The following is a 10,956-nucleotide window of genomic DNA, read 5'->3' as shown; positions in this document are numbered from 1 at the left end:
TGAAGAAACAGTTATTTTCCCAAGTTAGAATGATGTGCAACTTAGTGTCGTAGAGACGCACAGCACGGAAACAGGCATTTGGTTTAATCTCTCATTTGATTTATCTGATGCTGACCAGATATCTTAAATTAATCTAGTCCCATTTGCCAACATTTGGCCCATAACCTTTTAAACTCTCCTTATTCAGATACCTTTTAAATGTTGTGATTATACCAGCCTCTGCCACTTTCTCTGGCAGCTCATTGCATATACACACCACCTTCAATGTGAAAACATTTCTCCTTATATCCCTTGTAAATTTTTCCCCTCTCACCTGGAACCTACGCCCTCTAGTTTTGGATGCTGCTACCCTGGGAAAAAGATTTTGGACTTTACCCTATCCATATCCGTGATGATTTTATAAACCTCTATAAGGTCAACTTTCAGCCTTCAACACTCCAGGAAAATCCACCTCAGTCTATTCAGCCTCTCCATATAACTCAAACCCTCCAACCCTGGCAACATTCTTGTAAATCTTTTCTGAAACCATTCAAGTTTCAAATGTTCTTCCTATAGCAGTGAGATCAGAATTGACTGCAGTATTCCAAAAGTGGCCGAACAAATGTCCTGTACAGCCACAACATGACCTCCCAACTCCTGTCCCCAATGCTCTGACCAATAAAGGAAAGCATACCAAAGGCCTTCTTCACTATCCTGTCTATCTGCAACTCTACTTTTTAGGAACTATGAACCTGTACTCCAAGGTCTCTTTGCTCAGCAGCGCACCTCAGGACCTTGCCATTAAATGTATAAGTCCTGCCCTGATTTGCAACATTTCACATTTATCCAAATTAAACTCCATCTACCCACTAGCCCATCTGATCAAGATCCTGTTGTACTCTGAGGTAACCTTCTTCGCTGTTCCTACACCATTTTTTTTTGGAGGACAGCTTACAGATGGTGGCATTTCCATGCATCTATCTTTGTCTTTCCATGTGCTGGAGTTACAAGTTTGGAACGTGCTGTTGATGGAGTTTGGGTAAGTGACTGCAGTGCATCTTGTAGATGGGAGACAATGCTGCTACTGTTAAGCATTGGTGAAGGGACTGAGTGTTGACAGTTGAGGATGTAGTGCCAATCAAGCAGGCTGCTTTGTTCTGGATGATGTCAAGCTCCTTCGGTGTTGTGGGTGCTGCAGCCATCCTGGCAAGTGGAGAGTGTTGCATCACATTCCTGACTTGTGCCCTGTAGATGATGGACACACATTGACATAATAGAATTCCTAGAGCTTAGATACAGTCTGCACCAACCTCTGAAGAGCATCCAACCCTAGCTCACGACCCTCCATTTCCCATAGCCAATCCACCTTAAACAGAACATCTTTGGACTGTGGGAGGAAACTAGAGCACCCAGAGGAAACCCACACAGACACCGGGGAGAACGTGCAAACTCCACATAGAATGTTGCCTGAAACTTGAATCGAACCTGGGTCCCTGGTGCTATGAGACAGCAGGGCAAAAATGGACACTGCAGATGCTGGAGATTAGAGTCGAGAGTGTGGTGCTGGAAAAGCACAGTAGATCAGGCAGCATCGGAGGAGCAGGAAAATCGATATATCAGACAAAAGCCCTTCATCATTCCTGATAAAGGGCTTTTGCCCGAAACGTTGATTTTTCTGCTCCTTGGATGCTGCCCGACTTGCTGTGATTTTCCAAAACCATACTCTCAGCTATGAGACAGTAGTGCTAACCACTGAGCCACTGTGCCACCATTATCAACTACAGAATGTCTAGCCTCTGATTTGCTGTTGTAGCCACAGTGCTTATATACAAACTGTATAAACATACAAATAGGGAGTAGGTGTGGGCCATTTGGACACTCCCCCGGTCTGTTCTGTCATTTATTAGGATCATAACTGACCCGGATGTAGGTTTGCTCACTGAGCTGGAAAGTTCATTTCCAGACGCTTCGTCACCCTTCTAGGTAACATCTTCAGTGGGCCTCAGGTGAAGCACTGCTGATAATTCCTGCTTTCTATTTATATGTTTGGGTGTCTTTGGGATGGTGATGTCATTTCTTGTGGTGAAGTCATTTCCTGTTCTTTTTTCTCAGGGGGTGGTAGATGGGGTCTAACTCAATATGTTTATTGATAGAGTTCCGGTTCTTATATCATGCTTCCAGAATTCTCGTGCATGTCTTTGTTTGGCTTGTCCTAGGATGGATGTGTTGTCCCAGTCAAAGTGGTGTCCTTCCTTATCTATATGTACCAGCCCCTCATCCTACCACCTCCTGAGAAAAAAAAACAAGAAGTGATTTCACCACAGGAAATGACATCACCACAGGAATGACATCACCAACCCAAAGAAACCCAAACATATAAATAGAAATCAGGAATTATTAGCAGTGCTTCACCTGGGGCCCACTGAAGATATTACCTAATAGGGTGATAAAACGTCTGGAAATGAACCTTCCAGCTCAGCGAGCAAATTTATATTCAGAACCTCAGTCTGAGCTACGAATCTTCGCAAAACTCGTTCATAGCTGATCTGTTTGAGTTTCCAATTCAACATTCCCATCTAACCCTGATAACCTTTGAATCACTTGGCCAACAACAGTTTATTAACAAAAACAGAAATTGCTGGAGAAACTAGGTAGGTCTGGCAGCACCTGTGGGGAGAAAGCAGAGCTAATAATTCTAGCCCAGTGACTCTCCATCAGAATTGACTTTTCATCAAGATTATTAATCCCTGCCTTAAAAGTATTCAATAACTCTGCCTTCACCACCTTCTGTGGCAGAGAGTTCCAAATTGCTTTTGGCCTTAGTAATAACTCTAATGGGAGGAGTGTGTTGGAAATCAAGGCCCACAAGTCCATGAGTTATGCCAAGAGCAGTTTTTCCAGGCATGTCTGTCCCTTTGGATGCGTGCATATAAGGTACAGTTAATAAGTTTGCAGATGACTCCAAAATTGGAGGTGTAGTGGACAGCGAAGAGGGTTACCTCAAATTGCAACAAGATCTTGACCAAATGGGCCGAGAAGTGGCAGATGGAGTTTAGATTAGATTAGATTACTTACAGTGTGGAAACAGGCCCTTCGGCCCAACAAGTCCACACCGACCCGCCAAAGCGCAACCCACCCATACCCCTACATTTACCCCTTCCCTAGCACTACGGGCAATTTAGCATGGCCAATTCACCTGACCCGCACACCTTTGGACTGTAGGAGGAAACCGGAGCACCCGGAGGAAACCCACGCAGACACGGGGAGAACGTGCAAACTCCACACAGAGAGTCGCCTGAGTTGGGAATTGAACCCGGGTCTCAGGCGCTGTGAGGCAGCAGTGCTAACCACTGTGCCACCGTGCCGCCCACACGGTGATTCAGATAAATGTGAGGTGCTGTATTTTGGGAAAGCAAATCTTAGCAGGACTTATACACTTAATGGTAGGGTCCTAGGGAGTGTTGCTGAACAAAGAGACCTTGGAGTGCAGGTTCATAGCTCCCTGAAAGTGGAGTCGCAGGTAGATAGGATAGTGAAGAAGGCGTTTGATATGCTTTCCTGTATTGGTCAGAGTACTGAGTGCAGGAGTTGGGAGGTCATGTTGCGGCTATACAGGACATTGGTTAGGCTACTGTTGGAATATTATGTGCAATCTGGTCTTCCTATCGGAAAGATGTTGTGAAACTTGAAAGGGTTCAGAAAAGATTTACAAGGATGTTGCTAGGGTTGGAGGGTTTGAGCTATAGGGAGAGGCTGAACAGGCTGGGACTGTTTTCCCTAGAGTGTCAGAGGCTGAGGGGTGATCTTATATAGGTTTACAAAATTATGAGGGTCATGGATAGGATAAATAGGTAAAGTCTTTTCCCTGGGGTGGGGTCGTTCAGGACTAGAGGGCATAGGTTTAGGGTGAGAGGGGAAAGATATAAAAGAGACCTACGGGCAAATTTTCACTAGAGGCTGGAATGAGCTAAAAACAATGACTGCAGATGCTGGAAACTAGATTCTGGATCAGTGGTGCTGGAAGAGCTTTTGCCCGAAACGGCGATTTCGCTGCTCGTTGGATGCTGCCTGAACTGCTGTGCTCTTCCAGCACCACTGATCCAGAAGCTGGAATGAGCTGCCAGGGGAAGTGGTAGAGGCTGGTACAATTGCAACATTTAAGAGGCATTTGGATGGGTATATGAATTGGGTCAGCCAATCACTGGCCAATGTGCCTAACGTCACATTAACACTGAATTTGTACATAATATCACACAAATGAGTGGTCAGTGCCTTTTTTTGAATTGTCTGAGTATTTGGGGAGCCTTTTGCTAACTCCATAGCAACACCAATCCAAATTGAGCATTGCTCCTGCAGAATAAATTATTGTGATCATTGAAATTTGGTATTCTTGCATTTATTCTGAAGCTTCGAGTAAAAAATGAGGTCTGCAGATGCTGGAGATCACAGCTGCAAATGTGTTGCTGGTCAAAGCACAGCAGGCCAGGCAGCATCTCAGGAATAGAGAATTCGACGTTTCGAGCATAAACCCTTCATCAGGAATAAGAGAGAGAGAGCCAAGCAGGCTAAGATAAAAGGTAGGGGGAGGGGCGATGGAGGTGGGATAGGTGGAAGGAGGTCAAGGTGAGGGTGATAGGCCGGAGTGGGGTGGGGGCGGAGAGGTCAGGAAGAGGATTGCAGGTTAGGAGGGCGGTGCTGAGTTGAGGGAACCGACTGAGACAAGGTGGGGGGAGGGGAAATGAGGAAACTGGAGAAATCTGCCCACCCCACTCCGGCCTATCACCCTCACCTTGACCTCCTTCCACCTATCCCACCTCCATCGCCCCTCCCCCTAGTCCCTCCTCCCTACCTTTTATCTTAGCCTGCTTGGCTCTCTCTCTCTTATTCCTTATGAAGGGCTTATGCTCGAAACGTCGAATTCTCTATTCCTGAGATGCTGCCTGGCCTGCTGTGCTTTGACCAGCAACACACTTGCAGCTTTATTCTGAACCTGCCAGGACCAAAACCTTCAGCAACATGTCTCTCTCACCCTCCTCAGCAGTAAGACTCAAGTTATGGGTGGAATGGTGGCACAGTGGTTAGCACCAGGGACCCAGGTTCGATTCCAGCCTTGGGTGACTATTACCGGGAGTTTGCACATTCTCCCCGTGTCTGCCTGGGCTTCTTCCGGGTACTCTGGTTTCCTCCCGCAGGCCAGGTGAATTGGCCATGCTAAATTGCCCATAGTGTTAGGTGCATTAGTCAGAGGGAAATGGGTCTGGGTGGGTTACTCGTCGGAGGGTTGGTGTGAACTTGTTGGGCCGAAGGGCCTGTTTCCACACTGTATGGAATCTAATACGCAATTGCGCAAAGGAACTGAAAAAAAAATCTATGCAATAATTTGAACGTGTTCTTGATCTTTATCTGGGGTTGCGCGGAGTGGCTTTTTGGAGATTAGTCATCAATATTTAGATAATCCTGTGTAGGCCTGAAAGGTTGGTTACCTTTCTAATCTGATCACCTTGAGAATGGGTGAAAACACTGTTTAACAACATGATTTTAAATTGTTGTAGTTTAAATATATTTCAAGTTTTTCTCATGTAATTGTATTTTGTCAGGTTTTTGCAGAATATTCCCTTTCGTACTCTGCCACCGCATGTTTGAAGGTTACTCAGGTCTCCATCACACAGGCCTCCTTGGCACAACACTGCAGTAGATTTACAGTCATGAGCTAAGGGCACTGGAGACCATCTATCGACCGACAAGATGCTACGAACAGCAGCAAAGCTTTTTTTGAATTCCTTAAGTGAGGGGTCATTGGTAAGGCCAACCTTACTGGTCATTCCTAATTGCCCATGAGATGATGGTGGTGAGCTGCCTTTTTGAATCGTTACAGTCCATGTGGCGATGGTAGGCCCACAATGTCCTCAGGGAGGGACTTCTAGGATGTGACCCAGTGACAATGAGGAACACTGCTATAATTCCAAGTCAGGATAGTGTGTATCTTGTAACGGAACTTGCAGGTGGTGCTGTTCCCCATGTGTCTTTTATTGGCAGTGGTTGCATGTTTGGAAGATACTGTTGAAGGAGGTTTAGGGAGTTGCTGAAGGCACACATTGCTGTTCCTGGCTGGAGGGAGTGTTAGAAGGGGTGCCAATCTTTGCCTTCTCTCTACTTTGAACTGGATCATGTTAAACCTCTTGAGGGCTGTTGGAGCTGAACTGCTTTCTTCCAGCAAAATGGAGAGTATGTCAGACTTGTAAATGCTGGTCAGGCTTTCGGAGGTGAGTTACTCATCTCTCATGCAACCGTGGGCGGCACGGTGGCACAGTGGTTAGCACTGCTGCCTCACAGCGCCAGAGACCCGGGTTCAATTCCCGACTCAGGTGACTGACTGTGTGGAGTTTGCACGTTCTCCCCGTGTCTGCGTGGGTTTCCTCCGGGTGCTCCGGTTTCCTCCCACAGTCCAAAGATGTGCGGGTCAGGTGAATTGGCCATGCTAAATTGCCCGTAGTGTTAGGTAAGGGGTAATGTAGGGGTATGGGTGGGTTTCGCTTCGGCGGGTCGGTGTGGACTTGTTGGGCCGAAGGGCCTGTTTCCACACTGTAAGTCTAATCTAATCTAATCTACTGTTCCTCCTACTCAGAGCTGGGCAGAGAAGGGACAGACAGACTTAATCATCTCTCAAACCCCACCTTAGAATTTCTTTGCCTTCCTGAGATGTGTAACCTATATATTGTATTCTAAATTGTATAACCTATAGAAAACCCTGTTTCTGAAGGCAAAATATTCTTTAAACTACAAAACAGAACTTTTCTCCTTTTACTTTTAAAGTAATCTAAATTTCCAATCTAGGGTTTTATTTTAAATTGGCCTGGAACCAGTCCAATAACCCAGAATGTTCTACACAGTGGGAGTTTTCTTAGAGATTCTTTCTCTAAGTAAAGCGAGGCAAATCTTCTAGCCTCTCTTTGAATCTTCATAAATTTGGTCTTTTCAGTCCAAGCACGAATTCTGACACATATTCTTGTATATTGTAATTTCATACTTTCTGCCTTTATCAGCCACAAGAAGATGATTGTAATTCAATGCTAAAATAGCTTCCTTCCCCACTCAAAGCCCATCTCCTTGGTAACGTGAATCACATGGGCCTGGTGTCCAGGTAGACATGCGAATTAAATCCCAACTTCATTCTGTCCTGAAATTAAGCAGGTTGTTAAAGCATAATTGTTCCCCAAGCCTGACATGCTTAACACATCAAACAAAGGCAAAATACTGCTGATACTGGAGATCTGAAAGAAAAACAGAAAGTACTGGAAAAACTCAGCAGGTCTGGCAGATCTGTGAAAACAGAAACAGAACCCAATGAAGAATCATTGGACTCAAAATGTTAACTCTGCTTCTTTTTCCACAGATTCTGCCAGACCTTCTGAATTTCTCCAGCACTTTGTTTTTATTCTTAACACATCCTTGGGATTCTGGAGACTGACAATCTATACATGGCTCAGCACAGACATCTCTGCCATTGTGTACAAGTCACAGAATCACTGAATGATTACAGTAGTGAAGGAGGCCATTTGGCCCACTGTATCTGCACTGGCTCTCTCTATGAGTAACTCACGGGTGGAATTCTCTAGCCCTCTTATCATAACCCTGCAGGTTATTCCTGTCTAATTTCCTTCGGAATGCTTGACTTGAACCAACCTCCACCACACACTCAGGCATTGCATTTCACAGCTGAAGCACATACAGCATGAAAAGTTTTTCCTAATATCATGCTTGCTTGCTTTACTAATTATTTTACATCGTCTCAATCTTGATCCTTTCTAGAGCGAGAAGAGCTTCTCCTTGACTCATCAGGATTTAAGTACATCCATCAAATCTTCTCTTGTCTTCTTTTCTCTGAAGAAAACAATCCTAACAGCTCCAACTTATCTTCATGAAGTTCGTCAAAGTTAGAAACATTCTTAAAAATTTTTCTGCACTCTCCCTAATACCATCACACCCTAAAAGTGGTATGATGGCCCAGTGGTTAGCACTGCTGCCTCACAGCACCAGGGACCCAGCTTGGATTCCACCCTCGGTGACTCTGTGTGGAGTTTGCAAATCTCCCCATGTCTGCGTGGGTTTCCTCCGGGTACTCCAGTTTTCTCCAAAGATATGCAGGCTAGATGGATTGCCATGGGAAAAACCAGGGTTTTAGGGTAGGGGTGGGTTTGTGTGGGATGCTCTTTGGAGGGTCGATGTGGACGTAATGGACCGAATGGCCTGCTTCCATATTGTCATGATTCTTTGATTCTAAAAATCACAATACTTCATTGGATGGCACTCATTTCCCATTTTTGGGCCAGTTTTAGCATTTTGCACCCATAAGGTCTTAGCGAGTTTTGAGAAGATTTGTAGCTCAGGTTGAGGTTCTGGATGTAGGTTTGCTCACTGAGCTGAAAGGTTCATTTCCAGACATTTTGTTACCTTACTAGGTAACATCTTCAGTGGGCCTCATGCGAAGCAATGCTGAAAATCCCTGCTTTCTATTTATATGTTTGGGTTTCTTTGGGTTGGTGATGTCATTTCCTGTGGTGAAGTCACTTCCTGTTCCTTTTCTCGGGGGTGGTAGATGGGGTCTAATTCGATGTGTTTGTTGATCGAGTTCCGGTTGGAATGCCATGCTCCTAGGAATTCTTGTGCGTATCTTTGGAAGGACACCACTTCAACTGGGACAATACATCCATTCTAGGACAAGCCAAACCAGGGATGGGCAGTAAATGTTGGTCCAGCCATTGAGACCCATGTTCCATGAGTGAATCAAAACAAAAGAACGCTTAGCCAGCAATGCTCACATCCTACAAATGAATAATCATCAAAAAAAGTTGGAACAGCTTGCAATGAGAAAATTGATTAGATTACTTAACAGGTCCTTCGGCCCAACAAGTCCACGCCAACCCACCCAGACCCATTCCTCTACATTTACCCCTTCACCTAACGCTACGGGCAATTTAGCATGGCCAACTCACCTAACCTGCACATTTGTGGACTATGGGAGGAAACCGGAGCACCCAGAGGAAACACACGCAGACTTGGGGAGAATGTGCAAACTCCACACAGACAGTCGCCTGAGGCGGGAATTGAACCCAGGTCTCTGGCGCTGTGAGGCAGCAGTGCTAACCACTACACCACCGTGAGTAGCAGGTTGATGGGTTGAATGGCAGAAGTAGGCGACTGCAGATGTTGGAGATTAGAATCAAGGTTAGAGTGGTGCTGGAAAAGCACAGCAGGTCATCGAGCATCCGAGGAGCAGGAAAATGAAGTTTCGGGCAAAAGCCCTTCATCAGGAGTGAGGGGTTGAATGACCTCCTTTAATGCTTTGTGATAGTACATGTCAACAGTCCCTACGTTGGTGCATTGATAATGAAGGTGGACAAAGGAGATGAAGGGTACCAACCAAGGGTTGATAGCTCTGCCTCAGCTCAGGCAGTAAATCCACTGATGTCATTTTTCCAGCCCATTGTTAACTTCAGTGGTATTCGAAGGTTGGAAATTTTATTTGTATATTACATTATTATCAACTTGCTGGAGAGTACAGAACACTATACAATTGTAATTGTGCCCGAGTTAATGTCGGTCTGCCCTCCTATTCCTGAAGTACACATCCTTCACACTCAGTTTCTACCTTTTCCTCCCCAAACTGTCGCTGTCCTTCCCCGTCCCATCAGCACCATCTCCCAAACGGTATGTTCCCATCCTCCATATGAACCCATGCCTCTGTAACTCTCCCCATGTTCCGTAAGATGCCCCTCCTTTCCTTTCCCTCTTCATTCAATAACATATTCCTCTTTGTAAATGAGTATCTTGCTGCTTCAATATCTCCCTCCTTTCAGTCAGTCCCTTCCTCAGTAGCCCTCAGTATTATCCTCTGTATCCAACTCCTCAATGTTCCTCTCCCTCAATATCTTTTGTGCAATCTGCCTACCCCTCCCTATCCCACTCTTCCTATCAGTATCCCGGTCTCCCTCCCTCCATGTCTTAGCCCTTGAATAACTCTATTCCTATTCCTTGCCCCCTCCATCCCTCATTCAGTTGTTCCCACTGTCAGTATCTCATTCCCTCCAATGCCTCCCTCCCTACACCTCGCTCCCTCAATATTTCCTTCGTGGGACACACAATGTCCCACATTCTCTCTTTTTCAATGTTTATCACTTGTTAATATTCTTCTCATTGAATGCCTCTCTCCATCAGGACTTACACTACTGCTTCTCACCTCCATCCCTCCCTTTCTCCATCCTTCACTCCCATCTTCCCCTCCCTCCTTCACTTTCCCATTCCCCTTTCCTCCTTCACTCCCCCTTCTTCCCTCACCATCCTTCCCGACCCTCCTTCCTTCACTTTCCCCTCCCTCTCTCACTCCTCTCTCCCTTCCTCCTTCCTTCACTCTCCCACTATCTCACTCTCTACATCACTCTCTCTATCCCAACACCTTCCCTCTTTCTATCCCCCTTCCTTACCACTCCCAAGCTCCCTCTCTCTTCCCCCTCCTTCACTCCCCCTCCCTCTTTCCCCCTCCCTCTCTCACTCACTCCTCTCTCTCCCTCCTTCCCTCTCTATCCCCCTCCCACTCTGACTCCTTTCTCTATCCCCCTACTTCCCTCTCTCTCATTAACTCCTCTCTCCAAACCGCTCCCTTCTCTACCACCCCTTCTCTCTCTCCCCCCCTCCCTTCTCTCTCTCCCCCCCCCCCCCTTCTCTCTCTCTCCCCCCTCAACCCTCTCTCTCACTCTCCCTCTCTCTCCCTCTCACCCCTCTCTCTCCCCCTCCCCTCCTCCCTCTCTCCCCATTACCCTCCTCTCTCTCTCCCCCTCCCCTCCCCTCTCCCCCCTCCCCTTCTCTCCCTCTCCTCCCTCTCGTTCTCTCTTTTTCTCCCCCCGTTCTCTCGCCCCCTCCCCTCCTCTCTCTCACTCTCCCCCTCCTCTCTCTCACCCCTCCCCTTCTCTCTCTCCCCCC

This window comes from Hemiscyllium ocellatum, chromosome 31, assembly GCF_020745735.1.
Source record: "Hemiscyllium ocellatum isolate sHemOce1 chromosome 31, sHemOce1.pat.X.cur, whole genome shotgun sequence".
Classification (NCBI taxonomy): Eukaryota; Metazoa; Chordata; class Chondrichthyes; order Orectolobiformes; family Hemiscylliidae; genus Hemiscyllium; species Hemiscyllium ocellatum.
Note: the sequence above shows the minus strand (reverse complement) of the source record.